This window comes from Haemaphysalis longicornis, unplaced genomic scaffold (assembly GCF_048455015.1).
Source record: "Haemaphysalis longicornis isolate Haplotype H1 unplaced genomic scaffold, Haemaphysalis longicornis Haplotype H1 scaffold_9, whole genome shotgun sequence".
Lineage (NCBI taxonomy): Eukaryota > Metazoa > Arthropoda > Arachnida > Ixodida > Ixodidae > Haemaphysalis > Haemaphysalis longicornis.
The window spans coordinates 71,697,653-71,713,693 of NW_027526460.1; the positions used below are offsets into that span (position 1 = coordinate 71,697,653).

Below are 16,041 nucleotides of genomic sequence, written 5' to 3' on the forward strand. Positions count from 1 at the left end.
ACTCCTAGCTAGCTGTCTTTCTTTAACTCACTTGCGTCCACCTTAGGTAGTGTTTACCCATAGCCAAACTAGGGACCACTTTACCTTCCATGGCATACAGGTTGTCTGAAAACTAACTTAACGCTCCAAAAATCATATTAAAAAGTTTAAAACAGTCATAATCGAATGCCCTCGTGTATAGTTAAGTCTTAAGATCTCTTCGTGTGGTGTATGAAGTTAATTTCATTGTAACGTTGTTATTGCGTCGCATAATTTAGCCTACCATATCTCAGAAACAGAACATTGAAACTACGGCCTTTACTGGTGGTGCATGTGCCGAACAAGCAGGCTACAAAATCAACACAACAACCTGGCATATTGGCACTGCCTGAGTGCTGCCACCGGCTGCGCCACTCTATCGACCGCGTGGTATGGGCCTTTATGAACCACGACGAAATCACGGTGAGATTTTGGCGCCACCCATACGCAATTCGTGCAAGCTCCTGTGCATTTTTTGTACTTCGGAATACGAGGTTGCGGGCTGTGCGAATAGCGCGAAAATCTGTTTTAGCGTGAGGCTGTATTTCCTGGTTTGCAGCACCAGATAAACACAACCGGAGAGAATAATGCTGCTACGAAAGCCCTGTTACAGTGCCCGCAGGCAACACCCTTCACCGAACGCCCCCTTTGGCCGCTTTATGAAAAAACACAGATGCCACCGCGATTTTGGCGCCATCATGCGCCATCCGCGTCAACTGTTGTTAACTTGGCCTACTTCGGTATAACAGGTGGCGTGCATTTAAATGGCGCGAAAATTGATTCGTACTTTGGGCTGTACTTCATAGCTTGCAGTTCAAAAAATACACCTTTCCTCAAACAGTCCAAACAGATGTTTTACTCGAAACAACTACGTTTACATGTATTCAACTTTGCCCGCTTTTTTATTTTTTTGCGCATTTTTGCTTCTCCTTTCTTATCTCGTTCAAAATAAATACCGGTTGATACACCCAGCTCCGAGGCGTGCTGGTGCACCTCCAGGATTTGTACGCTGTTCAAGAAATAAGAAAATACATTAAAAATATTCAGAACGCCCAATTTTTCAGGGACAAGGTTAAATGGTAATTCGAGTTTAATTTTGCTGGCACTCTACTTTTTTTTCCTTTTATGGCAGGCGAAAACATCTGTCAGGGTATTAGACAACCTGGTTTCGAGAAAAATATTACTCTTTTCTGCATATTATTTGTTCACATTCATGGGCAATTGCGACGACACCTCGCTACCGTTTGTCATTTGGCACAGCTTTACTTACGACCACTAGAGTTACCGCAAAGTAATTGAATTCTCTTAGAATGGCGTTCGATAAACAGTCATTCATAAAAAATCATGCACTGATTTTCATACGCATTTCCCGAAATGTACGTTAACAACTTTGGGCTCCGTACCCTGCATTTCCCGGTTTAAATTATTCTGACGATTAGAAGCGATAATACTGATTATATTGATTTATTCTCAGTAGCCATCGCCCACAGTGCAACACTGGGCAGCACTACGGAAACAGCACATGCGCACTTTGGAATGTGCATCGTTCAGGAGGTTCAAAAAGTACGCTCATGTCAAAAAACAATACCCGGTTTACGTTAGTAAAAATAAAGTCGTTCCACTCAACGTGAAAGCTGTCGGAAGTGCAGGGCAGTGATTCGCCATAATGGGCTGTACCGCCCCACTCATTTCAAATTTCCTGCCTTCACAGTGCTCGAGCGCCACGCGCGGGTCGGAGCGGCCTCGCAGGAACCCTTCTCTGACCCACCAACAGTGGTTTTGCAGAGGCGCGATCTTCTCCCGCCCGTTACGGGTGGGAGAGGGGGGAGCCTCCCGCCGCTGACATTTAGCTGCCGATTTTGTTTGCACCAACCGTACAATTTGCCCGGTGGCGGCACTGCTGTTCTCAGGTGACCTCACATTACCTTTCAAGTCGACACAAGAAAACCGCAGCTCCGCTGCTTTAGCTGATTCCACACTGGGTTGAACTGGGCCTTATTTTTGTATAGTTGTTATGTGCTTATATAAACTGAGGCTGTGAACCACGCTACAACGATGCGCTGTGCGAAATTTAATGGATCTCAGGTAGTTTGCGAGGTGCGCACACCACGACACAAGGGTTTGTTTCGGGACTGGCCAAACGCATGCCCGCCAAACAAAGGGGAATGCAAATACCCGTCGAGATGAAAGCTTTATTGCGAGCGTTATGATCAAGCTTTACCGACAAAATTTATCATTTTTTCTCAGTGTTTTCGCTGGGGAGCTTGCCTTGCCGCTTATGCATCTTATCTGACTTTTGCGAAAGTTGCGAATAATTAGGTCAAGAATAATTTCAACCATGGGAACATGAACGCCAAAGTTCCTGTCGAGTATCTGAAGTACCTGTTTAAAATGCAACCCCAGATATTGTTGGCTCGTTGGGAGAAGTGGTGCATTTTTGCGAGGTATATCTCGGGAGCAGAGTGATGCTGCGCTATAAACAGCTCGAGAGAATAAACAAATGGTCAAGCCAATATGGGTAATCCCAGAAGTGAGTTTTTATTTTTCCTTTAGGTTTTGCATTTAAGTTTAATTTGTAGGGGAGAAAATATATTTACACCGTTATGATATTACATATTGAGTACTTTCTATACTTGTTTTGACCAGTTTTCAAAAGAGTAAAAACAGTAAAAGAGTATAAAAACTAAAAAAAGTGTAACGGTGCTAAATAGTAAAGAAACCATCCTGCCTTATTAGGTCACCCCATCAGTAAGCTTCCAATGTTGGGGCACACAGCGGCCCTGCGAAGTAATATGGCGCCATCTAGGAGGACTATCGGCAAACAAGGCGTTCTGCGTTCCGTTGCCGAGTAAACAGCGCACCAGCGCTCGATCTAAGACCTGTCCCTGCTACGTCATCTGGGGTTGTAGGGATGTCGAAAATTCGTTAAAGCAATCATGACAAATATAAGTAAAACTTCGGTGACAATAGGCATTCCTAGTTAGTTACACGAGACAATCTTACAAGGGTTCCTAATTATGATTGTTAACCCAGGACACTCAAAAATGCCTCCGAAGTGAAGTCAACTCTATTAGCACAATTAAGTGAGAAACGGGTTCGCTTTGTGTCTTGCGTTGTGAGTGCTTGCATTTACATATTCTCTACTCACTGCCAAAAGAAAGGCTCATAAAAATAGCGCAGCTGTTAACTCACTCTGCATTTTCGCAAAAAAACAGCGAAACATCAAACGAATAAAGGATGCGGCCTTAAGCTCACCAGCAATTTTAAAGGCCCATGCCTATCTGTAGAAAATGTTAGCGCAACGAGGCATGACCACAGCTAGAAAAATTCATGCCATCAGATTAAATCTAGTCGCCCTGTTGTATTGCAAACTGTTGAATGCGGGTGACAGCTCAAGGACTGCCCTGTGGTTTTCAAAAGTTACAGCGAAGCTTTGAAACAAGGAAATAGTTAGTTTTCCCCTGATAACATGCACATGAGGCTCACAGAAATAGCTTAAAGTCGTTTAGTTGTTGTATCCCACAGCTACATTTGTTGGGCTTCTGTGAGTGTGAAAGGCCCAAGTACTCTGTGAATCAACGTAAAATGTAGTTTCCGTAGACCACATTTTGTTTTGACGAAAATGCGCTGCCCGACATCATACGTTCCCACAATCACCTAGGTACAATCGAGAGAGTGGAGGCAGGCTCACCTTAAAAAAAAATTGGCCGCGTATCTGCTCCTTCAGTTGTGAATGTCCACAAAACACGATAGGCTTTCGTCAATATTTGCCAAGTAAATGCGTTCCTTCGCTTTCCCGCTCACCTATCATGCTGTTCCTCTCCAGTCGCGCTTCTTCCAAGGTAAACACCCTAGTTGTTTGCGCAAGTCAATTTAAATTTACCGCGTTCCACTGCACTAGGCCGGGTGCCTCAATGCCACGGCTGCCGTACGACGGATACGCGCGTGAATTGAGGCACCCTACTTTACTTTGCCCTCCTCCACGTAGAACCTATCTAGTGGAACGTTTCGTAACAGTTGCCGTTTGATTTCTTAAAATGACACCGGATGGTATTGTAGCGCGAGTAACAGCAGACGACGGAGTGAATTTTCTTCTACGGTGGATCGCAAAAATCAAGCATCCATAAATGCTTATAAAGGAAAACCGCAAACACCACTTATGGATTGATTTTTCGCCTTATATTTCCCTAATGCATTGTTCTTGTTCAATAATTTTGACAAGTATGAACATCGACACCGGACTTACACGATTAGATTTCGCTGTGAGTATATAAGACTACTGCGCAGCTTTGGTTTCACTTTGGCCTGCTGGCTGATTCGAGTGACAGACAGCCATAAAGACCAACAAAACAAAATTTCTGCGTTTAAGTAGCCAACGAAAGACTATCGTCTTTAAAATGGACGCCATCCCGCACTGCGAAAGTGGATGTATAGCGGAGCTGTTCCAAACTATTACACATGCTGATGCTGGGAGTATGAAATGTTCCTCGTCGTTTCGGTGGGCTTGTCGCTTGTACTCGGCCTCTCTGGCGGCGGCAAATGCTGGGTCTTGACGCATGCGCTCGCCGTCTTGGGCGAGAACTGCTTCATCCTGCCTAGCCTGATGCACGCGCTAGCTATCGAATGACGCCAATTCCCCTCCTCTTTCAAGAGTAGGCGCCCACCTAGTTCATACCAGAACACATGGAGTGGCGGGGGGTTCCCATTGTTCACTGGCGCTTCATGATCCATCATGTGGTTTCGATGCTTGTTTTGTGGTCTTTTCTTTACACGAATACTGAGCGGTATGCTGCTCGGCTGATGAGACTGACCCATGCGCTCGGCGCATTGGGCGAGATCTGGTGGTTCCTGCCTGGGGTTTTTGTTTACGAACCGAAAATTTTCGACCAACGAGAGAGGCTTACAGCTTCGCTGTAGTAGAAGGTGCAATATATAAGCACTAGCACTAGCACTAGCACTAGGAAGCACTAGAGTCCTTCCTGCCCTCCCCCATCCCCTGCGGGTTCGGGCCATCCTTCCTGAATAAAGTTTTCTTCCTTCCTTTCTAAGCACTTCTGCAGGTCGATAATCTTGGGGTGTTACCAAAGAATAGTTGCACTCAACATTATATACATCGTTCTTGGTGCGCTGCCTTTATAACATAATCACATGCCTGTTATGATCACATGCTTTTGTTACGTGTTTGCAGTGTTTACACCACAAAATATGATACATATCGTAAACGCTTCATCCATATACATTGCTAAGGGTTCGTAGCCTGAATATGTCCATTTTGTGGAATGTATGAACCCGTGTTTCGTGTTTTACTTTTTTGTTATGTTGAATTCGTTACCTCGTCTAGCACCAAGCCAGCTGTTTGAAGCTATGCAACTAATGTGAGATTGTGAAGCCTGTTAGAGGACCGGGCCAAGTCAGGCCATGTCCACCTTTTACCTCAGCTCCCGCTAAGGCGCTGTTTACAAATGCAGACAAACATCCATGTCTTCATCGCGAACTCGAGAACACGGAGCCAGGAGCGTTGCATCATTTTGCTACCACTCTCACTTTTCCCGCTAACATTCTGCTTTTCAGTCAAGGAGTAATGAGGAACATAATGTCGCCACAGCTGGATGTTGCCTCAACAAGAGCACATGGAGCAGGAATCCGTATTTTCTTGCATATGTACCCACTGTTACGAATCAGCCCGCCGCAGTGCTTTGTGCAACACTCGTCGGCTTTGTGGCGAAGCCTCCACTACGTGCGCCTTTAAAGCAGGCCCCCTGTCGGTGACTCCCACTTGCAGCCGACGGATTCAAAGCGTCGCTGCATGCATGGATCGCTGGCGCCTCGCTATCGGCGTGATTCAAACTTCGGTGGCAGGCCGACGCAACACGCACACTTGTCCGAAAGACGCGGAAGCTGTTGCGAATACCTCCTCTCTCCCCTCTCTCAAACACAGCGTGCGCCGCTACTACCGACCGCTCACGAACTCTTGAAAAAGAGTTGTGTGTGTTTGTGCCATTCGTTTCGTGTGCACAACCTAGAGGGAACGCTTGTTTGACCGTTAGTGCTTTGGCTGGCTTTGGGTATAAATAAGAACCCCCAAGCGCTGTAGTTCAAACTGTAAAAGTATCCCGGAATGTAAACGCTGTACAGGTGTTTCTGTTCTGGAATATAAACACCAGTACAACTTTTATTTTCCGGGAATGTTTAGAATTTCTTGGGAACGTAGGACCCTTTTCCTAAAGTCAAACTATTGTATAGCTGAAGTCACAAAAATGAATCCCATATTGTTGTGCTTTGTTGCCGAGCTTTCTTTTGAAAGTTCAGACAGTTGACGCCAAATTAGCAATACAAGTTTTGAAATGAAAACTACTTATTTTGTATTTTGTCTTCCTTCACATCTTCAATTACGACATTCAGCTTAGTACACATGGTGGATGGCAATGCTTTGGGCACATTTACAGTTATAAACCATCCAGAGTTTTATCGGAGTACCACTTATTTTTTGTGTGAAATATAGGTAAATGGATGTTTAAATGCTGCTCACTGTATACCGTACCTTTGGTCCAATGATCATTGAAAGAGTGGTTTGTAGTGATACACAATATTATGCATTTATTAATCCATGGCGGCCCTGACCTCGCACGTCAACGTGTCACAGCATTGCGGGAAAAGTCCATCCCCTTTTTTAACATGGCAGCCTTCACTCGCTTTAACCTCCGGGCACCTGAAAAACAGCACGGAAGTTGGGTTATTTGAAAACATTTCAAACGGTGGTTGGGGATTTCTCACCTGCACCTCGTTTACACTGCGCGTTGTAGTGATGTGTGGAATGTAAGACACCTCAGTTGATTCATTGATTGATTGATTGTGGGGTTTAACGCGCCGACGCAACACACCTCAGTTAATTCAGAGTGGGCCAAGGGCGCGATATGAACACTCCATTTTTGATCTCGTTTACAGAAGCGTCCGCTTAATTCAGAGCAATAACCAATATACGCAGAGATAGAATCTGGCGTGAGCATTAAGACCACGATTCATGGCGGAATTATTCGTTTTTTTTTTCTCTCAATGCCAGTGCAGGTGATATCGAAATAAGTGAAGTCGTAGGTTTCCTACAAACTCTGAAAAATGGTATCCTTAAAAGAGCTTAAGCCTTCAATAACCATAGTGAGCCTGTCGGGTTTAGAGGAACGCCTCGCTTTAGACTGAGATAATGGAAATGTTTGACTGTTTTATTCCCGTGACCTGTTTCACCAAGAATCGATTGCTGTAATGTATACGTTTACCCTCCGCAGCAGACAACTGAAGGGAAAAAGAAAGGGTCGTGCCATTATTTCTTTGATGAATATGTTCGTGTTAGCACTTTCAAAACTGAAATTCAGGAAGATGCATGACGTAAAAATTCCATCAATAGCGCAACATTCTTACTTACCCTTTTATTACAATGGTTTTGCCACCTGGGTTGCAATTCCATTCCTCACATGGTCTGGACAGTTTAATTAACGTTCCCTCGGCGATCTTTGTTCCGTTATGTACGCAATGGCCTGGAATTTAAAAAAATTCAGGAAAGCTTGCACTCACACGCAAGACTTTGAATGGTGAAGCCGTTGTACGTGAGCATTACCGGACACATAGTTATGTTTCTGTATCGTTGCTTATTTGCATAGTTGTGGTACTAGTACTCGTCGTCATCTGCATCGAAGAGGTAATCTTCTTCGAGGTGAGTTGCGGATTCAAAGTTATCCTCAGCATTGTACTCTTCCTCCAGCTGTTCATCATCGACTCGGCGGCGGTGGTGGGATCTGAAAGTCGACTCGGGAAGGTTTGGTACACTCGTAGCCATGTCTTGAATTATTCATAACGGCTTGTAGAGAATGCAGTGGTCCCGGTGACCACTCCCCAACAGGGTGTCTTTTCAACTTTAGCATTAGCGCCGGACTTTTTTTTTTTTTTACATCCGAGGTAGCCCTTCACGACTGCGCTGTAATTTTTTTCTTGCTAACGCCACTGTGCGAGCCGGAGACTCGGTGGTCGCCGCGAAAAACGCGCTCAAGAGCGCTTGCCATTTACTCGCTCCTCGGCATTTTCGCCAGTTAGTTTTCTTTTTTTTTTTGCTAAAGCTACTGCGCGCGCCGGGGACGCTCGGTGGTCCTCGCGAGGCACATGCTTATGCGCTTTCCGCATTTTTTTTTTTGCTAAAGCCACTGCGTGCGCCGGGGACGCTCGGCGGTCCTCGCGAGGCACACGCTCAAGCGCTTTCCGCATTTTATAGGTAATAAAGCCAAGCTTTAGCTTCCCAATGATGGTGAATATAGCGTGAAGGCGCCTTGAAGAAAAACCAACTTTCTCTGACGATGCTGATGAATGATCGGGGGTTAAGTTTAATTAAAGAAACGCTTCCGTTCCCGGAATCGAACCTAGGTCCTTGGTGTTGTGAAGCCGGCGTCTATCCATTTGCTTAATTTCACATGCTCGAAGCGGTAACTTCAGACGACAACCAAAGAATCCGTCACGAGAAAGCTTCGCGTTCAACCACCATCGTCGTTAGACGGAGGGGTGCATGTTTTCTCCAATACCGAACTTACGGCTTGTAGAACAGCTCCGCTGTTAAAAAAGCAGTTTCTAATAGGTTCATTCAGAAAGCCGGCGTTACTGACTTTTCCACTGAGGATTGCCAGATTAGGTCGCTCCACAAAATAAAAATGAACAGTCGTTATGTAAAAGGCATTTATATACCGAATTAACGAGGAAACCCATCTCTCCGTCTTCAACGCTTGATCTGTGATACTTTCGCAGCATAACGAAAGGTCGTTATGAAGTGTTAAGCCCTTTGTTGATTTTATATAGGCTGCGTATAGAATGCCGTTTGGGGATACTACACGAATTCCACTGAAGCAACGTCAACCGCAGTTTCGCATAAACAAAGTGTCGCGTAGTAACCTACTTCGCTCTTCTTATTGTAACACAAGGCAACACCGAAAACTAACCTAAGCTACAATATTATGAGTAAAGCTAACGATTTAGATAAATACAGGAGGCAAGTGTCGCGCTCTAACTGCTACCCTTAGTGCCAGGAAGGGAAGAAAGGAGCTGTATATCACAACCGCAGACGTTATGCCCGTGCCAGGATAGTCCTAAAACTTCCAAGGCCGTTTCTCGTCACTCACGACACGCCGTAGTCTATAACACTACTATTGTACCCCTAACAACGACTGCCCGCTCATGCATTCATCCCCAGCCGAGGTGGCTCGCTGGCTAAGGTGTTGTGCTGCTGAGAACGAGGATGCCGGATCGATTGCCGGCAGCGGTGGCCGCTTTTCTGATGAACCCGAAAAGCAAAAACACCCGTGTGTACGAGATTTCTGCGCACATTAGAGGTCACAAAATGGTCTAAATTAATTTGGAGTCATCAACCACGGCCCTCCTTATCGCCTGTTTCGTGTCGGTGCGTTAAACGCAACAATCAATCATGCATTCGTCGTTAATAGTAAAGCCCACTTTAAACGTCTCCGTGTGTACCGTGACTTAGGGAGAAATGAGCTCCTATGGATGTAATAAATATGTTTTTTTATATATTTATATATAAAATCTCCCATCTAGGGCTGAAGAAGGTATCAGAAGCGAGGAATTTGCGCAAAGTTCTGAAGGTTCTTGGTGCATAGCACTTTATAGGAATACATGCGATATTAACCGGCAATAAAAGAGGTTTTGAGGAAACGTGAGTGTTTACATTTTCAGCTAAATCAATGAGTTAGTTATAATCTCGCTCAAGAATTTTATAATAGCGAACTGTATTAGGGAAGGTATTGCAAATCAAAACATCTAACTTTCGCGGGCTTCCCGATTCACCCTCCTTTCGTCCATCTGCTCTCCCCGCGTGAGCGTGACTGCCCTTGATGCCTCGCTACTCGGTCACGTCGGCAAGAACATCCGGTTGCACAGGTCGTCTGAAACTGCAATATTCTACGCCGCAGCATTTCTTTGGGACGGGGCCGTGTGACTTTCTGCGTTCCGTTTGGACAATATTCCCTTTGACGTTTTTCTTATGAATTCTTCACTCCGCTCACAGCTGGAAAGCTGATAGAAGGAATGAGGCGAGAGTTGCTCAATTCATCTCTCGATCCATTTCAATCTCTATCCATTTCATTCCAATTCTATCCATTTCGATCCAACCTCGGAGCATCTCGATCCATTTCAATCCTATCGAATCCAATGCTCCTCGCGCATGCGCAGGACGGTTCTCCGGCAGTGACACAAAACTGCTTAACCTCTCTCTTTCCCTCTCTCTCTCTCTCTCTCTCTCTCTCTCTAACCTTTTGTGAATTTATCTTTCCCTCTCTTTAACATTTTGTGAACGTTTTGTCCTTGTTAACCTTTTGTGAACGTTTTGTTAAAGGAGTACTGACACGAAATTTCAAAGCTGAGATAACTATGTAAAACGCTTCCTTTTTATCAGGAGATATCTCCCAGCAAGTTTCAACAGCAACCGTTCAGCGAAACATATTTAAAATCCATTTTAATCTTCGCCCGCACGAGAAAGCCCAGAGCGGGCCGACGTGACATCATCTGTTACTTGCCTCAAACTGCCGACGTCGGGGCTCCCGTGACGAAGCCGACGCGCTGGCTGTGGTTGGCGCGCGCTGCTCGGGCGTGTGTACACGTCATGGTTTTGGGACTGACGTCATGCTGCCCGGGCCTGTGGGGACGGCGAAGACCTCGGCCGGTCTGGGCGCGCGCGTGCGCTCGCTCGCGCGCGCTTCCAGAGAGGCAGCGATACGGCAAGGATGATGACGCCATGTGATACATCCTGTCATGGCGGCCGCTCGGCGTTTTTTTGTCGAAACCGAAACTGGCACGAATAAACGACGCCGTAAATGAATGTTTACGCTGCGCTCGACCGTCTAATCTGTCATTCTACGATTAGTGGGCTGGTAGGCACGCATAGCAGCGAAAAAAACGTAACATGAAAATTTCGTGTCAGTACTCCTTTAAGAGATGTTTCGATTTACACGGTGCTGTGGCGTGAGCACGGACGCCGGACAAGCCTCGGCCTAAAGGTTCTTCGGCCCTAGATGTTCCGGAAGGTGTATTTCACAAGGCTCGTCAAGTGGGGTAAGGCGGATATACAAAGCACAACACAAAATTCAACAACAGGAGAACCCAAATTCTCACTAGGTAAGACAGTTAAGGCGGTGGCTTTGACGCCGAAATCTTCAGCGGCGTCTAGCTCACAGCGGTTCTGTCGCAGAGCAGTTGAGTAGAAACGGTGCAGCGCAGTAGGCGGTGCCCCAATCCCCGTACGAGGTTTTCGCGGGTCTAATTTTGGGCAGAACGATTGCCATTCTCGCTGGTCCCATTTTGGCAGATGTCGCCATACTTGCGTCTGCGCGCGTCTAGCGACTCGTATATCTTCAGATGTTCGCGCTTTATGAGCACGCCTTTCAGCCCTGCGACGTACCGCATGGAGCCTCGGTACTCCGCATCCGCCACAATAAACCCACGAGGGTAGTCGGAAAACTCTCGCACATGAACATCTCCCCCATGTCATGGCATCTATTAGGTCGTTAGACGATTCGAAATTCCCATCGAACTACTCAATAAGATCAGAGTACAGTGACAAATCCGGGGCAACGAATTCCTCGATTCAATAGCCCTCCACATAGACCGTCTAGCAAAATATATGTGAGCAGGTGATCGCTTCGATATGACTCGTTGTCGACATACCAGTGGGGCCTATATGACAGTCCCGAGGTGGGTCTATATGGGCCCTATACGACATCGATGAAGTGTGCCCTATATGACAGTGCATGGTCACATCGCTTGTGCTCAACAGTGAGCTTCGGCTAGGCGTGAGTTCACCGGCATTAATGACAGTCAAACCGTCACTGCAAGTTGCGTCGAATAGGCGCCTGCCTTTAACAGTGGTCTTAATGCCGCCCCAGGAGGAATGGTGTTCGTTAAAATCTGATTTGATTGATTGTGGGGTTTAACGCGCCGACGCAACGCAGGGAATGAGGCGCGCCGTAGTGGAGGGCTCCGGATTAATTTTGACCACCTGACACCTGGGTGTCTTTATCGTGCGCCGAAATCTCGTACACACGGGCGTTTTTGCTTTTCGCCTCCATCAGAAAAGCGGCCGCCGCGGCCGGGAATCGAACCCGCGACCTCGTGCTCAGCAGCGCAACGCCTTAGCCACTGAGCCACCGCGGCAGGTGTTCGTTAAAATCTCCAGTTAATACGTGCGGTGCTGATGGGGATGGTACGATGTCCTTTTTATAGTAACTTTTTATAGTCACTGTGACATACTCATTTGTTTCCTCTGGAGGCTTGGTGTGGTCCATGTACGTCAAGCCACTCCTGATAGCGAAGAGAACTCTTAAATGGGTGGCGCCTATTGTATACTGGAGAACAGTGTAGCTAGAGAGACGGATGGTTGCACGTAACCGCAACTCTGATATTGCGATGATTGGAAAGTGGTGTTTCTGTATTAACCATGGGAAGTACGGAAGTCGGCTCCAGAGACCACAAGTGTTCCACTGAAATACAGTACCCTTGTTCAGTATTTCCACAGTTTTTACCCCACAGCCCCCCTCGCGAGTGAATGAGGAGAGACAATAGAAGGTCACTAATTGTGGCGCTGCCCTTGGCCTCCGGACGTGCGAGTGCACCCAGAAAAACTCGAATGGCCTACTGAAATGATGAGCGTACAAATGTTCCCAGAGTTTTGCTGAACGCGGCACCTGGGCCTGTTCTGGTTTGCCTGCTGACCGGGGGACCCCGCAAGCGCTGTCCCACTCGATGGCGCAGCTGCAGGCGCTGTCCCACTTGATGACGCAACTACAGGCACGGGCAATAATGCAGGCGTCGCCATGGACGTCGATTGAGGTGATGGCCTGGGTGTGGTTGTAGTGGGTGCTGCAGATTTTTCGGGTCCGGAAGCAAGTAGGGGCTGGACATCTTCGTGGAAGCTTGCCTCTAAAGTGTTGGTAGCTGGCGCTTGCCCTTTGGCGGCCTTCTGGGTTTCAGCAGGCGGATGTTTCCAAGCTGCACCTTTCCCCCGCTGCTCGTGCAGGGTAGCCTTCGCTGACTTTTAGTCAATGTTTTTGTCGCCCTTAAGCTTGTGTATGGCCGTCTCTTTCTGAAAGACCGGACAGCAGGCTTACGTCGACTCGTGACTGTTCCCACAGTTGGGACACCGAAGATTACCAGCGTCGCACGCAGAACTTTCGTGACTACAACCGCACCGAGCACAGCGACATGGAATTCTACACATAGTTGTCACGTGGCCAAAACGTTGGCACTTCGTCATTTCCTGGGTGTCTGAACATAAAGATATACGCGGTAATGCGTGTGCCCTAGGAAAACATGCTCAGCCTCTGTTTCATTGGCAAATATATTCCGCACTCTCTTGGACAATTATTTATCAGAACCAGTTGCTCCTCTCGCCTTTTGTAATACCCCTTAAAACACAACCGAGTTGGTAATTACCAATTTAGAAAACAATCCCATTCATGGCAAGCAGTGCGCAAAAGGCAGCTTTTCTCTAGCGGCCAGATGTCTGTATGAGGTCTCTACATTTTGCTTTCCCGGCCTGCAAACCAATCCTTAACGTATCTGTGCAGTAGGACCACTTAATTCCGTAGGGTGCAGGCTACCCAGGAGGTGCTGTCGAACAAGCTAATCAAGCCATGCGAAGGAAACGCGCAATGGACGCGAGGCTGCGCCAAAACAGGCCCAAAACAACCGTCACTAAAGCAGACGACAAAGCCGTACTGCCGACGCCGCTGCCGGCTAGCAGGCAGTTCCGCGCGGAGAACGGTTGAAAAATTCGCCCCGTCATCTACAATGTGATCCGTGAGGGAAAACCGCCCTCATCCTCGCCAGCCGCGTTCGGAGTTTCTTGTCCCGCACGCCACGAAGGAATATTTGCCTGGTACAGGGAGAAAGCTTTGGTTTAAAACACATTAAGACTGTAGAAGCAACATACTTTTTTTAATAAACACTACTTGCAAATTCGGCATGGTGCTGTTCTACGTGTTCCTTGTTAACTCTATCGTCGTTTTTTTTTTTGCGCCGTAGTTACCTTCAAGTACCTTTGTGGGTATTCTACGTGGCGTCCTCATCCATGTATCGTCGAAAATAGCAAACGCTGTTTTATACAGCTCGTATATCTTGTTTCGTCAGTATTTTTCTCTAAATTTTGATGTTATAGAACTAGTAATATTAAACAGCCTAAGGTGTCGATTGAAACTCGAAGATGCAACCGGCAACACTTCAGCTCTCTACGCGACAAAAACGTCTCAAAAACGTAATCCACGTACCGTTCAGTGATCTTGCTTCAATCACGGCGGTGTAAGCTATGGATGTTGGGAAGCTCTTTAAAGCAATAATTGAACATATCAGCAAAACTTGAGCGCTTACAGCCATTTTCGGTTAGAACACAGGACGATGTTAAAAGAGTTCTAATATCCGAACGTCAGCCCAGGAAGCCAACACCAAGCAAAGTTACCCTTTCTATTTTCTGTTGCGAGCCCGTGCTCACGAATTAGCTACAGTCGCAGAGAGAAATGAGCTCATAAATTGAGCGCAGCTGTGAACTGGGCCGGCGTTTTCTGAATAACAAATAAAATCCCAGATAAATAAATGATGCGGCTTTATGTGCCCTATTAATATCAAAGGTTTCTTTCCAGACTACAAACTTTTGGTGGATTCAAGCAAGGCCAGCGGTAAGGATAATTTATGACTAAAGTTAAAAACGAGCGTTTACGTGGCATCGTAAACAAGACGTGGTGTGTGACGCAACTCACGTCTTTTTTTCGCTATTCACAAGTTAACTCAAACATACGAAAACGGAAAAGAAATTTAAGAGTCATTGGGCATTTCTTCTACGAGGCTCATAAAGGTAACTTTAAAGTCCATTAGTTGCCGCGTCTCACAGGTGTCTTCTGTAGCTTCGTTGCATTTCTTTGGTCGCTTCACCTGCAAAGTGTTTAAGGTGGTGGGGAATCACTGAATTCTGCATCCGCTGTACGGCGCCCTTTCTGGTTGGGAACCTGCAGAACGTAACTTTGTGCATGCCGGGATCTCCTAGACCCCAGTGCGGCAGGTGCGGAGAGGCCCTATCCGTAGTGCACATACTAATCACATGCAAGGCACTTCACACAACACGACACAAACACTTCAGAGAACTCTACAGACAACATATCCCCCTACATCCATCGTTTTTCCTAGGTGATGATGCCATTGTTTCCGTGAAACGTGTGTTTGAGTATTTGTCCGACGTCACGTTTTTAAACCTCATTTCCTATCACGCATCATGAAATCTGGCCCTATACACCAGCCATGCTCATTGTCGTGTTGTGATTTTACTTTTGTTTTTGCTGATTTTACTTAGTGTTTAAGGTTTCACCCCTATCATCGACTATTGTTTTGGCGCTCTTTGCCCCAGTTGGCCTTGCGCCATAAACATCCAACGATCATCATCATCAACTTTGTGCATGTGCCACAAAGGTTCATACAGTTACCTAGGCTTCATCCGCCGTTTCGTAGGTGTGGCGAAGGAAAAAATTAGTGCTTTTCCACTTTGTGAAGAAGGAGGACCTGCAAAGTTGGACGCAGTCCACGGAGTGCACGAAACAAAACACGTTTATCTTAATTTCCGATGGAGCATACTTCCTAACCAATTAGCTGAATGAACCTTTGAGGATCCAGGCTTTGTTCTTGTGTTCTTCCAGATATACATGAAGCGTCCTGTGTCCCTCCCGCGTATTAAGCATGTTAGTGTTGCTTAAGGCCGGGGTCAGACTGTTGTCTCAACTGTCACAATAACTTTTAAGAATAACGTCATTTCACGTCTGAGTCAACCGAACTCCGTGACATATCTTTTTTACGTCCATAAATCACCATACGGCTTTTGCATCGGTAGTCTGAACATAGCCTAACCCGCAAACCCAATTCGATCTCCCACTAAGTACTCCGGACAGGCCCCATTGGGCCGTATAAGTCCGCGTTTAAACCACGCACGAGCACAATGGACAT

At 46.5% G+C, this 16,041-nt stretch overlaps 1 long non-coding RNA gene across 1 annotated transcript; it reads right to left on the bottom strand.

The window, feature by feature from the left end:
* Positions 1-6,592: 6,592 nt before the first annotated feature.
* On the bottom strand, positions 6,593-14,547 carry LOC144151593 (uncharacterized). The gene is made up of 3 exons (XR_013318912.1): positions 14,325-14,547; positions 7,436-7,547; positions 6,593-6,727 (listed from the first exon to the last, which is right to left on the bottom strand). It is a non-coding gene; the product is annotated as an uncharacterized LOC144151593 (long non-coding RNA).
* Positions 14,548-16,041: the final 1,494 nt, after the last annotated feature.